Source organism: Abramis brama (genome assembly GCF_963993115.1).
Source record: "Abramis brama genome assembly, chromosome: 1".
Classification (NCBI taxonomy): Eukaryota; Metazoa; Chordata; class Actinopteri; order Cypriniformes; family Leuciscidae; genus Abramis; species Abramis brama.
This window is the reverse complement of record NC_139963.1, coordinates 18,452,713-18,467,632: the sequence shown is the minus strand read 5'-3', so window position 1 is coordinate 18,467,632 and position 14,920 is coordinate 18,452,713. Positions and strand designations below refer to the sequence as shown.

The following is a 14,920-nucleotide window of genomic DNA, read 5'->3' as shown; positions in this document are numbered from 1 at the left end:
ATTCTTGTTTTCACAGTGGCTTGATTTCTCCCAAAGATTGCTTATATTGATCGCCTGAATTAATGTAGTTTTAGCTTAAACAGAGGGTCGCGCGGCTATGCAGAGCTCGACATGGTGATGAACTCTAATGCTTTGAAGGTACAATATCGATCGGGGTATCCACACTCTTTTTCTGTTATTTGTCTGAAAAAGGGATTGATTCTTCGAGCGTGATGTTGCATGCTCGTGTGTAGGTGGGTGTGCGCATGTAAATGAGTGTGTAGGTGTGTGTTTGTGCCAGCCTTGATTGGTGATTGCATCTGTTAAACACTGCAATCTTTTCTATTTTAGAGGCAACCAATTTAGAATGAGGCACCTTCACACTTGTATAATCACCCTCCACTAAATTGCAAACACACACACACACACACACACTTGGGCACAAGTCAAAAGGCACGATTTCTCACACACAGCCGCTCGTGTGCACAAATTTTGCCATAAAACGGGCTGACACATGAGTCACTGATCCCATGTCCCGTATAGGGAGCTCTGTCAGACTGCCGCGTCTCTGAGTGGGACTGGAAACCCAGTTGTGGAACTAATTAGCTTTGCTTAACTGAGGATGGATATGGATTGCTCCTGACAGCTGTCTGCTCTCATTCATTTGTGGAAGAGACACATTTGTTTGGAGATGCTTGTTTTTTTTCTCCCTTGTTCAGTCGTTTTACAAAGCCGAGGCCCTGGTTAAAGGTGCCGTCGGGTCCCTGGAGATGTCCGACAAGGTCAGAGGCACGGGATTCATTCTCACACTCCTATCGCAATCCTCTCACAGTCACCTTTCCTTTCGGGCGTGCGCATGAGCGTGCCGGTGCCCGTCTTTGCACCTGTGCATCAGTGTGGTGTGCATAGACCCACCCAGCATGTGTTCTTAGATTCCTCTTCCTCTGCACTTAAACGTCCTTGTGTATAAATAGCAATCAACCTGACCCTCGTGCACCCAGATATCGAGCCTTTTTCAGGGTAGTAAGCTTTTGTGCCGAATCCCTCACTGGCGGGGAAGGGGGGTGGAGGAGGGGAAGTGGAGGCAGATTCCAGCTGCACCGGGGCTTGATGGGATTTATGACCCATCCTGAGCTTTTCCCTCCACTGGCGCCTTTCCCATTGGCTAGAATTAACAAGCAAGGGAAAGGAAAAACAAACAAACAAACAAATTATAGAGGAACAAACCGAGGAGGTAATAAGCATGTCGGGACATGCAAAGCTCGCTGTACGTGCTTGGGCGGATGGGGGAGGGTGGAAAAAGGCCCGCTGGTATAGCAGAACCCATCTCCACCCCCTTCGCATCCTCTATTCTCATCCGTTTCATCTCCGTCCTGCACTTTTCTCGCTCTATCTCTTCATCCGGCGGTTCACGTGGGCAGCGGGAGACAGATGGGCGGATGATGGATCTGACGTGATAGACAGCAGGCTGATGGATGGGCGCCGGGCTGATACGGGATTAATGTGTAGCGGAGGCCACGGCCACCCAGCGGAGGGCTTGCTGATAGATAGATAAAACAGACGAGCAGATAAACAAGAGAGCACTAATCCACGCCCCCTTGATGGACAGAAAATCAAAGGCAGGGGAAGGAGTGGCGATGGAAAGGTGGGCCTTTGTAGTAGACCACAGCCCAGAGAGATAACAGACAGCGGAAAGAGGCAAGAAGTGGATATGAGAGAGAGAGGAAAAGTTGGGAGACTTGGAGGTGGAGGTTTTGGATGCATTTGATGGACCTTGAGTTGATGTCTTCGGGTAAGGACAAAAGCGTGGACCTCTGGGTGGCAAATTCTGTCAGTTTATAATCCACAATCAGGCACTTACCGGCCTTAAATCTATGATCCAGTTAACCCCTGCTGGTAGAACTACACCATCTGTGGGAAAAACTACTTTTTCTCCATCCAAAAGTAGGTGTATTCTGATGAAATAACTATTTTTATAAAGTTAATTTTTATTTACCCTTTTTTTTTCTTCAGATGAACCCCCATAAGGTGCGGTCATATTTTCCGTAGTTTGGCAAATCAAGATATTTTAATAGGAATCCGCACGGTTGTGAATTTTGCATAAGGGCGAAAGATTTGTCCCACAGATTTCACATCAGGTTCAAGTTGGTCACTGTGAGCTGTGCTTCATACACATTGACAATGGACTTTTTTCCTCTCACTAAATTCCATCAACATGTGAATGCACCTTTACAGCTTCTCAGGGGGTCCCCGGACCCCAGTTTAAAAAAAATCCCTGAGCTGAGCAACTGTCTTTGAGATGAATGAGAATGCTAACGGATATATTTCTCTAGCTCTTCCAGAGTGAATGGATTTTTTAGAGGAGGTCAGTCGTCGGAGCGCAGGTGAGGGCGAAGGGAATGATGAGCCAGTCGGTATTGGACATTCATGTCGAATGCAGGAAGCGTAGCAGCAGTGGACAGGAAAGAGCTGTGCGAGGGTTAAAGGCAAGAGGAAGCTGTCTCCAGAATGATATTGAGCGATAAGCTTTCTCTCACTTCCAAGTTGCAGGGGACCCCAGAGGTGCTGCAATCGATCTCTGTTTGCTTAGAACCCACTACTGTGTCACCCAACGGACACACACACCAAACAAGCCAACAAGCTTTTAGCCTTTATTTATCTGGCCTCTGATTTTGGCTGAATGAATGACAACCTGATTAACACATAAAGGTCCTTGTAAATCTTTCATTGGACCGGAGTGAGCCGCACACATGCGGAGCGCCGGTGTAGAGTTACGGTGCAGTGGCGAGGCAGTAAGGTGAATGATTGTGTCGATTAACGAGATGGCGGGACAGAGAATGCCCATTTTAAAGAGTACAAGCGAACGAGGAAGGACAGAGGGAGAGAAATGAGCGAGCGAGCAGGGAAGCAAAGGGAGAGCAAGTGAGCGAGTAATGGAGGTTAGTGATGGGAGTGTTGACAGGGAGTGTCAGCCCTAACCACAATGACCCGGCGACGACCGCCGAATGCAAAATTGGGTGAATTTGAGTGTGATGCTGAACGTGAAGCGCATGTGAAATGAGACATGAATTCGAAGTAAGATGTGAAGGGAATGGAAATCAGGAGACCAAAAGAGTGGGATGTTTTTCAGAATGTCTTTTTTGTCCTTTTCAACCCCCTCTGCTTTTGAGGGCGCTTTATGAAAGCAATGGCGATGATGTAAACATCGAAAGCATAGCTTAATTCAATTAGACTATGACTGCTTTAAATACAATGCATTTTTTTTTAAAAAGGTCTATTTTTATGGCCACACCATTTTTCAGAAAATAGGTTAATTGTTACACACAGGTAATGAGCATTTAGGGGCTCATGGAGTTAATGTGTAACTTCGCCGATTTTTAACCTGCTTTGTATTGTTACAGTGTCTGTAGTATATGTAAATGTATGCTGTTTGCTCATTCTCGGTGTTACCTGGACTGAGAAATTCACATTCATTTGGCAGCATATATGTTTTGACAGCTCCAGGGCTTTTGTAAAAACTACAGACAATCCTTCCGCATTGTTGTATCCCCGCCCACGGACAGTCGGATCGGCAGAGGGTTATTAACAGAACATTTATTGTAAGGGTAGGTTTATCACTTAAAATGGTATCGTACCTTTTCTACTCTTTAAACAGCATTATAGTAAAACTGGAACAATATGGCAACAGATCTCTTGTACACATGATGGCGTTTTGCTTTGGGGGTTTGGCGGAACTGACAGAACAGCAGTTTCTTTAATTTTTCTCCCCTCTGTTTGGCCTATAACAGTGTTTGTTGTCATCCAGTTTGAAACTATCCAGTTTTAACCTACAATGCGCTTAATCCTTCACTGGAAACCGATAGTAACTCACTCCCACTAAACGTTTACTCTTTGAATTCTTGCACCTGGGAACGATACAGGTCGACACTGCTATGACTAAAAGTTTGCTAAGAGGTATTTCCTACTAAAGCAAGTCTGTATTTGACTATCCATAACCGTATCCATAGCAGACTAGTGGGAGTGGCCTTGGATGGACGCATGCTCTGTGCATTATGGGTGTTGATGTGTTCTTACCTATTTGGCAAATTTAGTTTGCTCTAGTCAGGTAGCACCAATTAAAATAAAAATAATAATAATAGGCAGTCAAGTTTTATTGAAAGCCCATTTTGCCAGCCAAGTACCCCTTTAATTGTAATTGACAATGTAACAATGCAAAACATCTTAATGATCCTAAAATAAGCTTAATTGTAATAATACAAAATGTAATTTCTTTTGATTTTGGGGTGAAATATGACATGTTCATGACAAAGGTTTCTTAAGATTCACCCCTTCTGAAACAACCAAGAACATGTGCCTGGCAATAAAATGAGGTAAAAAGTGTTACAGTGAAAGTATTAGTTGAAATTAAGGTCCAAATGAAACTCCATTAAATGATAATCCTACTGATAATATTTTGAGGAGAATACTTGGGGTGTCGCAAGTGGGAACCATTTTGTAACAGATGACAGTATTTATTCTCACTGGGGAAACGGCTCAGTCTCTGCCAGTCCTCTATTAGAGAGGAGCTGTTACTATGGAGGGGGAAGACAATTTATTCTGTTCCCCACAGCTCAGCCCTCATGGGGCAACGAACGCCTGCCTCGCCTTCCGACACTGAGTACGGATGACTTGGACAACCTTCTTTAGCCTGTCCTGGTGCTTGCGCCACACGGAAAAACTACCTCCATCATCACTTCACCTCTGTTTTGACATGACGGTCAGGTATTAACTCTGGTTCACACATGATCAGGAGAGATTTCTGGCTTTCCCTTTATCCTTTCTCTAGGGTTGGGAATCATAAGGAATTTTTAGATCTACTTAACAATTGTAGATCCTTAACCATTCCATCCATCCGTTTTCCAAACTACTTGTCCTATGTAAGGTCGATTATTTAATTATTGAACATTTAATTACCATTTAAAGCTGCCGTCGGCAACATTTTTTTTATCATATTCAGTGAAATCGACACTATAATCCGACAGAACAACATAAATAAGGTGGTTTTAGAAAAAAACCCGAGCTTCTAACTCCACCTGGAGCGTGTTATTTGTTTTGCAAAAATCCACCGCTCCCGCTTCATCAGGTCCAATCAGCGCAGGGGGGTGTGAGATCTGACTGTCAATCAGGTCATGCACACGCACGCCACAGATCCCCTCTCCCTCGCGCTGACGCGCACGTTACAATATCACATGCACACGACACGCCTGAAGTTCGCCTGAAGATTGTACGAAGCGTGATGGCGGAGAGAAAATCTACTAACAAGCTTCCAATTCCTCGGTTATTGCTATCTATGGATAGATTAGCCAGGGCAGCCTACCTCCGAGTCCATGGTGTTGATCGATGCTGAAGAGATGACGCGTTCACAGAAAATCAGGTACACACACTGATGATGGGCGGGTGCTCGTTGGTAGTTGGGGAGGGGCATGAGAGTTGTAAACATTCAAAATTTTGGCTAAGTCGATCCAATCTGCCAGACTTGCCGACTGCAGCTTTAATACAACAAAATTCTGCTTCAAATGTGTATCTTTAATAGTTTGTTAAATTGTTTGTTGAATCGTTTTAGACCACCGAGTTTGAGACTCATTTGTGAGTCGTTTTGACATTTTTCTTTTATTTAATAAACAATAGGCTCGTAAGAATCGTTAGTTTCTTCATAATTGGTGCATACTGGTGTTTATTTTTTTCATACAAGCATCTATTTTCATAAGGAGAATACAGGTGCTCAAGAGCCATTAACAGAACTGAACGTCATAACTAATTTGGTTCCAGTATTTTTATTAAAATGAAACTGATTCCCAACCCTTCTTGTCTCTGTCTGGTCTCATTTATCCTCTCCACCGCTCTTGCTAAAGCATTCTCGTCTGACCCTACGGCTCCTTCTGGCCTCCCAGGCTCCATGCTCCATTATTTACATGCTATCCAGTTTCTCCATTGATTCCCGCAATGTAACAATTGAGACAGATTTGCCCGACTGTCACAATAGCAGTGGGATTCTGCAGAGTTTGTAAATGGGATTAGGCTTAAATGGAATTTAATTTTCACCGTTGCTGTCTCCAAAGCCTGTCTGCCACCCAGACACCATGACGCTTTATACGCCGCAGCTTGCGCATGTGTGTCTGCGTTTGCATGCGTATGTGTGTGCGCAGTAGCGATGGTGTGTGTGTGTGTCTGATTAGTAATTTCTACAGGGACCCTAATTCTGATTGTTTTTTTGTTTCCCATTGTTCTTCACACACGGCGGTTTATTTGGCAGGGCTCCTGTAATGTGATGCAGGTGTGTAGCTCCTTCATTTGTCCCCTGCTCTATTTGCCCAGCTGGCATTGTGTCGACGTGAATTCGCTGCAATCTGATTGGTCATTTTTTTTTGTGATATTTTTTTCAGGTAATTCTATTAAGCAGCAGCCTGCCAAACTCAGAGCTCCACAACAATGAATCACGTATTGCATTTAAACGCAGCTAGATGGAGCGCAACAGAATAGAGCTGAACACTGGGCTCATGAGACGTTTTTTCGAAGTTAAACTACTTTTAAACTTCAGGTCGCATCTTAGAACTTGGCTGTCACTGCAAAAAAAAAAAAAAAAACTCAATGCAAAAGGCTTCCGCCTAACTCAATTGCACAGTAGTTTTTATTTTATTTTACTGATGGCAGGCCAGTGTATGGGTAGGCGTATGTGATATAAGGGGAAAACATTTATTATAAAACAATTATAGAATTTAATAAATGTCTGAATAAAATAATGATCTTTTGATAATTAAAGAGTAATTGCAGACCTATCACATGTTTGATTTTCTTGGTAACACTTTACAATAAGGTTCATTAGTTTACATTAGTTAACTACCTTAGTTAACATGAACTAAGAATGAACAATACTTCAGCATTTATTAATCTTAGTTAATATTAATTTCAACATTTACTAATACGTTATTAAAACTAAAGGTTGTATTTGTTAACATTAGTTAATGCACTGTGAACTAACATGAACAAACAATGAACAGCTGTATTTCTATTAACTAACATTAACAAAGATTAATAAATACTGTAACAAATGTATTGCTCATTGTTAGTTCATGTTAGTTAATATGTTAACTAATGTTAACTAATGAACCTTATTGTAAAGTGTTACCATTTTCTTTTTATCATATGCTATTTTGTCATTGCTCTATTTTTTTTTATTTGAGCAGGATGAGTGTTGTGTGTCTTTCTGAAGCTTCTTCATCACACATTTTCCCCAGTTTCATCAGTTTGCTTTGCATAGCCTTCCATGGCATGATGAAAGCCTTTCTGGCAAATAATATATAGTTACTCAATATAAACACACAGCTAATCCAGCTAATACCCAATAATTCCCAAGGTATTCCCAAGGTGTGATTGTTTTTTACTTGTTATCTTGCTATTATTTTGCGGTACATGGGAAGGTTCTAATAGTTGTGCATTTTTTAATTAGTTTTTATTTTAATAGAGCCTAAGTCTGCGTCTACACTTGCCATTAACATGCGATCACAGTGATCTGATCAAGCAGATCGGATCATAAGCCAATCAGGACTCGGTGCGTTTACACCTGTCTACATCAAGTGGCTTCTTTATCTGGATAACAGATCGGATCTCGTATTTGTCTCGTAAAAGAAAAGAAAAAAAGACAGTGGGTGGGGTTTTGTGTGACGTCCACCTGTGAATGCAGACACGATGGCTGGATTGCATTTACAGTACGCTGAGATCCGATCACAATGCGTCCTCGACTACCTACGAACCTTGACGCGCTGATCGGATAACTTTCCGATCAGAAGCGCGTTTACACTTGTCTTTTCAATGTGTATGTCAGGGATGGGCAACTTCAGTCCTGGAGGGCCACTGTCCTGCAGAGTTTAGCTCCAACCCTAATTAAACACACCTGAACAAGCTAATCAATGTTTTCAGGATTACTAGAAAAGAGTTTTTGCCAGGGTTGGAGCTAAACTCTGCAGGACAGTGGCCCTCCAGGACCGAAGTTGCCCATCCCTGGTGTATGTGGACAACATCCAGATAAAAGTGTAAACGCAGCCTTAGTTTACTTCTACTCTGACAAATGTTATTTCTGGGCTAGACATGCTATTTGTTTAGTTTCACATGAGATGGTTATCTTACTTGTAATTAAGGTACAGCTGTATTTGCATAAGGTCTAGACATGATGGAAATAACGTATTTGGCCATTTCTGTTTCTTAGGTCTGGTTCACACAGAAAGCAGTTTTGCTTTGAAAAACGGAAAAAAGAAGCAGGCAATGGAATGAAATGAAAAAGCGCACGGTCTCGAGACGCGTCTTTTAAAAGTTTAACTTTAATTTGAGTGAGGCGTTTTTATAACGTCGTGTCATGCGCGAGACGCTGCAAAAGATGCGAGACTGGAGTGCAACGGTCATACATTGAAAAATAAAGTAGCGCAGTGGAATGGAAAAAAGTGATTTTCCGGTACAGGATGAGAGCTTATTAATTACGAAAACTATTATTTATTTTTGCTAATTATCATTTTATTTCAGTTAGTTTTTTAGTAACTGCTGTTAGTTTTGTTAAGTTTTAGTTTTTCATTTATGTTGAAATTTCTATTTCATTTCAGTTTACGAAAATGTCCTTTGACCAATAGTTTTAGTCTTACACCAATGTACAATGTTTGCGGATCAGTATCTACAGCTCTCCACCAGCATGGCTTCCTCTGTGATTTCTGGACTGGGTGAACATTACACCCCCATCACGCTGGACCTCAACTGGAGCTCTGTTTCATTATGGAACAGAGACATATCCATGTTTTCATTTACGAAAATAACCTTGGTACATAGTCCTTTTTAACTCATCACATTCAATTCAGATAGTAAACAAAAGCAACTGTAAGCAGTAGTAAAGCAGAAAAAACATTGGCATGTCCATATGAATCTATGAAAAATGCACACCGCTTCACAAATGTCATTTTAACCGGAATATCTCCCACCCCTAGGCATATGTTCAATGAAACGGAAATAAAACAGACAGTCCTAACAGCGGAGAAGTTTGTCCGCACCCACTTGTATCAAGGATGTGCAAAGCACCCATCTAGAAGGGATCGATGGGCAAACTTTGAGCTGGACTGCTGGCCTGGCAGTCAGATGAAATGGATAAGTGAATGAATGAGTAAACAGATAAGTGAATAACTACTGTCGAAGTGTGAATCAATGCATATGGATCCAGTTCCGGGGTCCTGCTGGGCTGCGGATGAAATGAATGTGGTGCGGGGCTGCTTTTCAGAGATGGATTGAGCTGTATAGATTCTCTCGGAGCACATATGCGTGTGTTAGCGCGGATCCAAATGAACCGGACACGCTCAAAGTTGCGTGAACGGCCGTTGCGCACGTCCAGCTGTCGCGGACACAATCCATCTGCATTGTGACTGCGGTGGGCCCCATTTACCCTGCTCTTTTTCTTCACTTTCTTCCCCAAATGTGATCAATAAGTGAATTAATGTGCAAGGGACGAGGCGGTGCATGTGGTACTGGCCTTGGCAGCCAGTGAAGCCCACCTTCCCTCCCTTCCTCCGCAGACAGACCAAGTGCAACCGAGTACACAGAGACCAGGAAATAAGAGCGTTCATTAATAATGAATACATTACAGTGCCAAATTGGAACGCATTCAGCTTTTAAAATTCCCCTCTCTCTCTCTCTCTCTCTCTCTCTCTCTCTCTCTCTCTCTCTCTCTCGTTCTCTTGCTCTCGCTTTTTTGTTTTATAACCAGCCAAATTAATTATGGTAATTATTAGTCAATAGGTAGCGGTGACTGGGCAGAGGGAGGGAGGACTCTTAGTCCTCCAACAGAGGGTGTGAAGCCTGAGTTTATTGCCGGCAGGGGTGTCGGAGTAGTTCAGGACAAGCAGGAAATACTGAAGTGCAGGACAGGAGACAGGTGCGGGAGATGGGGATTGTTCAACATATCAAGCAAGAGATGCAAGAAATCACCTGTTTTGGTTCTAATTGACAAGTGCTATTCAGATTTAATGGGTCTGCCTGGAGATTAAGTTGTGTTTACTATGTACCAGGCTTGATAAAGTGGACTTCATTCATGAAACACTAACAGAATGAAATATTTCATAAAATCCATTCTTACCCAAATTCTTACTCTCTTGTTTTACAATTGATTTACTCAGACACAAAATCTGCTGTGTTCCCATAGTTTGTCAGGTTAGAGACATCAAATCTTTGAAATATGTTAATTTGAGACAATAAAGGCCACGTATTTCAAATTTCTTTTTATAAGTGCCTCTTGTTGGCGCTATAATAGAACAAAACATGAAATTGCCATTGACTTCAATACAGTATTGTGATATAAAATTTTATACTTTATGAACGCATTAGCGTATCATTACGAAACTCGGTATGAGTCATCGGCACAATGTCTTGAAGGTACTTAAAATGTCTCGGGGTAGCGCCACCTTGTGGTAAAACATTTATAACGAAATTTACAAAAATGTAAATAGCTTTTGAATAAATTTGCCTATTGTAATGATTCCTTGGGTTATGCCAACAACATAGGTATCCATTTTGCCACAGTCAGCCAAACTTCCTGTCCACCATCTTTACTTTCTTTAAAACCTACTTTTTCAAACTTCTCCTAGACCATTTGTCCGATTTTCACCAAAATCGAATCGTATCATCTCCAGACCGCATGCTGCCAAAATGACTATTCAGGCTTTATCTCTGCAATGCCATGCCTTTTGTATGTCATTGTCACCTCACTCTGACCACACCACATAAATTTCGTAACTGTGCCACCTATTGGTCAAAAGTGATAATCCATTAAATCATATTTTTAATGTAGCCTATATGATTTTTCAGCCATTTTGCCTAAATTCATCTTGAAATGTATTTAATTGCTCCTTGCTGCATTTGGTGTGACACTCCCAGCCATGTTGGCATGTCTTATCGTCGTCTTTGCGCTTGGCCCCGATAATTACCGGTTGCAGCTATATTTATTATTATTTATTTATTTATTATATATATATGTGTGTGTGTGTGTGTGTGTGTGTGTATATATATATATACTGTATATAAATGTACAATTTTATATATAATATTTATTTAAAAAAAAGATATATATATATATGTGTGTGTGTGTGTGTGTGTATATACTGTATATAAATCTACAATTTTATATATAATATTTATTTAAAAAAAAAATATATATATATATATATGTGTGTGTGTGTGTGTGTGTGTGTGTGTTTATGTGTGTGTAATAAAAATATAATTTATCAATAAATGTCAAGTTTTCTATAATTAACATAAATAAATATAAATACTCATGAATTCATAAATGAATGAACGCCCGTTTGCTTGAAACATTACTGCAAAACATTACTGATTTGTTTGTAGTTTTCCCACTAATTTTTTTTTACTGATGTGACTAATTCAACAAAACCTGAGCCAGCTGGATAACATTATCTTGGTGAAAAAATCTGCAGAATTTGCATCAACAATTTAGCATGCATCACAGAAAACCAAACTTTTTAGTTAGCATGGCATAAAAATAGATGTGCAAAAAATAATGAATATTCAGTGAATTTTGCAGTGTGGCCTTTGCAGAGGCCTGAAAGGGCAAATGATCATTCAGTCAACTAGCCTGAGACTCTCTTACTGTCTCTTACATCATTATGCAATATGAGCATCATAACAAAGTATGTTAGGTAGTGGGCAGATCTTGTGCAGAATAAGTTGGAAAGTGGACTGGACTTCACACAGAAGTCTGGTTACATGACACCAGGAGATGAATGACTAGAATAGAGATGATTCACAGAGAGAAAGTAGACACTGAAGTCTCTCTGTGTCCCGGCGGTGCTGATAACGGCTGGGTGTCCCACACGTGAGGCTGAGAGAGAGACAGCTGTAAGACGAAGAGGCGGAGAGGTGATTTGTGTGAGTATTGTATTTCTGTAATCTCTTCTGATCACATCAGCCACAGCCAATAATGCAACACTGAGCCAAATGTCATGCTGCTCTTTCTTCATCTCGCACGTCTCGCTCTCGCTCTCTTTCTCTCGCTTTCTCACATGACTTTTTTTTCCTTTTTGCTGCAGTGGGGACTGAGCCCTGCTGCAGAGCTTTCAGAAGAAGCTAAAACAGTGAAAGAAAGCAAAGGAGCAGAGGAAGCTGGGTGGGACTCATCAGGAAAGTGTGACAGCACATCTTGTCTGATGGAGGTTGACAGGTTGTGATGTTCACAGGCTCACGCTCTCGAGTTTGGCATGCTCTGTGGTGTTTGGCGGTGGGAAATGAAGTCTAACCAGCGTGGCATCTGTCTCCGCTGCAGGAGAGTCCCGCCTCTCCACCCACACGTGACCCCGCCCACCCTTCTTCCATTCGCACGGCTGCCTCGGGACGATCCGCCGCAACCCTCTCCTACCCCTCCATCTCACTCGCTTGTGTTTCATCACATCCTGCCACCGCCCACCACATGCCTCTCTAAAATATTCATATCTCTAAACACATACTGTAGGCCCTTTTTTCTCTGGCTTTCCTCCATTTTGTTTAGGGCAGCAACACATTTTAAACTCATATTACACTCAATGTGTGTGACCCTGGAAAAAACAGCACCTCTGATGCACATAGACCAACAATTAAGATTTAGAGGGAGTTAGTGAGGAATTATTTTCAAATTATAATGTTAATACCCATTGCATGTGACACTGGAAAAACACAGTTATGTTCATAAGCCAATCATTAAAATGATTAGAGGATTCAAACTGTGTAGTATGTGCTCTTGCATTTCAAAACATCTAGATTGATCTCAACTGATCGAATGTAACCTGAATATGCCTAGTTTCAACTGCTGCCTTAAATTTTTAAGTGCAATCAACATGGATGTTTAAGTCATTTCAACTTAAATTACATGACACTGAATCTTGTATAACTTGCATAACAAAAAGTTGAAAATTGCTTAGCTTATTAAAAGCAATGTTAAAGCAATGTAAAAACATATGTTGTCATAACTTATTGATCATATAATTTTTTACAGTGTAGTAAGGGAAAGCGGTACGTGAAATGAGTTGTATTTTGGAATTCGTAGTAATTATGTAAAACAGAAGGTGAAAAGTACCCGGATGACTGACTTCTTCTGGTGAGATTTTAAAGTGAGAATTTGATGGACACTTTACTATCCCATGAGGCCACGGGAGAGCTGTGAATGGCATTGAAGCGACACAACTGATGCTGTAGGTCACATATCAAAAGCAACTTGACAAATGTAGTGTCTGGATTTCATTCATACTACACACATTCATACTATATATAGTAGTGTTATAGTCAAGACCTAGTCTAAACCGAGACCAAGTCAAGAAGACCAAGACCAGTGTGTGTTGAGTCCAAGACCAGACCGGCCCTCCTTAAATTCATCTAAAAGATCCACATTTACTGCCTGAAATGTAATGTATTTAATCAATAAATACAATTAGAATAATAAGACACCAATCGAATGAAATCACTAACAACAAAATTGATCTTTGCACTGCAGAGAAGTTGCATCTGAATTGGTACAAAAACAAATGCATTTGATTAATTGAGATTAATGAGATTTAAAAATGCTATTTTGTTTATTGAGCGTTTATATAAAATCAATATAATGTGATATTGCTTAATTATATCACACGTCAATATAACAAACAAGATATCATACAAGAACTATTTTGCAATCATATCTTACATTTTGTGGGCATTTCTATTCATTTTGGTTCCCAGTTAATTTCTGACCCAGCACAACAGTAACAAAATTAATCTAATTAAAAATGAGTTATTGATTGCATTTAAAGAAAGTTTTACATCCAATCACATTAATTATGTAAAAAAATAATGCAGCGGCAATTTAGTGATATTCCCGCAGTTGTGGTCTTGACCAGTCTTGAAATAAAATCCAGACTCCTCTTAGTCTAAGACAGAGGCAAGACCAAGTACAAATATGCTCGAGACCGAGAACTTCAAAAAATGATATCAAGACCAAGACCAACCTCAAGTACTACAACACTAGAATATATTTTTAAGGGTCTTAAAGTTCGTTTTTTATATACTGTATACTGTCGCACAACAGTATACTGAAGCACAATGTTCCAGCGGGAAAAGCCTGCACATGGACATGGTAGATGGAGTGTAACCTTGTTAAAAACCATTAAAAATGAACAGCAGGTTAATTTATCAAGTACTTGCACAGTCAAAATGTCCACAATGCACCCTGTCTGTACATGTGAGTTGCTCAATTCCTCACTGAAGCTGAGAAAAGCCTCCAGACGGTCCCTCACGTGGCTAAATATAAACTCTCAGTCCCCTCTCTCTGTTGTCTCATTGAGTCTTGTTCTTTCCTTGCTCTAATAGGGACATGCTGATGCACACACTGAAATCAGAGGCAGGAAATGAGAGTGCGCTAGCTTGTACACATGCTAACCTGCTTGACGTTGTGGTGCTCACGAAACCTCTGGCAGCCAAAAAATAGCCTCTTTCATGTGAGTGTAAACACACAGAAACACACACACACACAAATAATGCACCAAAGCCCTGAGTGGGAAATGAGAATTGGCTCGAAGGCAGAGCAGCTCTAATATGCATCTCTGTGTCTGTATGCCACCGGCTGTATTCACATCCATAACGGAAAGAGAGCAGATGCCAGGGTCTCTCTCCAACGCCCTCTCCTCCTCTTCCTCCCCTCTGTTTTTTACCCCCACTTCCTCTGTCTATCCCCCAATTCTATTTTCTCTCTTCCTCTCCCTTGGTTCCCTTTCTGTCACTCTTTTCTCCACATGTAGGCCGTATATTAGCCCAGGGCCTCAATTTCTCTCCCACGTCCCTCTCCCCACCCTTCCCTCTTCAGTGCGTTATCTCAGAGGGCCAGGCCTACCGTTAGCATGCAGGCCCGAGCAGGAGT

General features: G+C 41.2%; 1 protein-coding gene across 1 annotated transcript in view; it reads left to right on the top strand.

The window, feature by feature from the left end:
* Window positions 1-14,496: 14,496 nt before the first annotated feature.
* Window positions 14,497-14,920, top strand: part of LOC311093846 (adhesion G protein-coupled receptor L1-like) — a 98,466-nt gene continuing 98,042 nt past the window's right edge. Inside the window, exon 1 of the mRNA XM_084131451.1 lies at window positions 14,497-14,501. The gene's annotated coding sequence lies outside the window, so the exon portion shown is untranslated. The remainder of the gene's footprint in view (window positions 14,502-14,920) is intronic.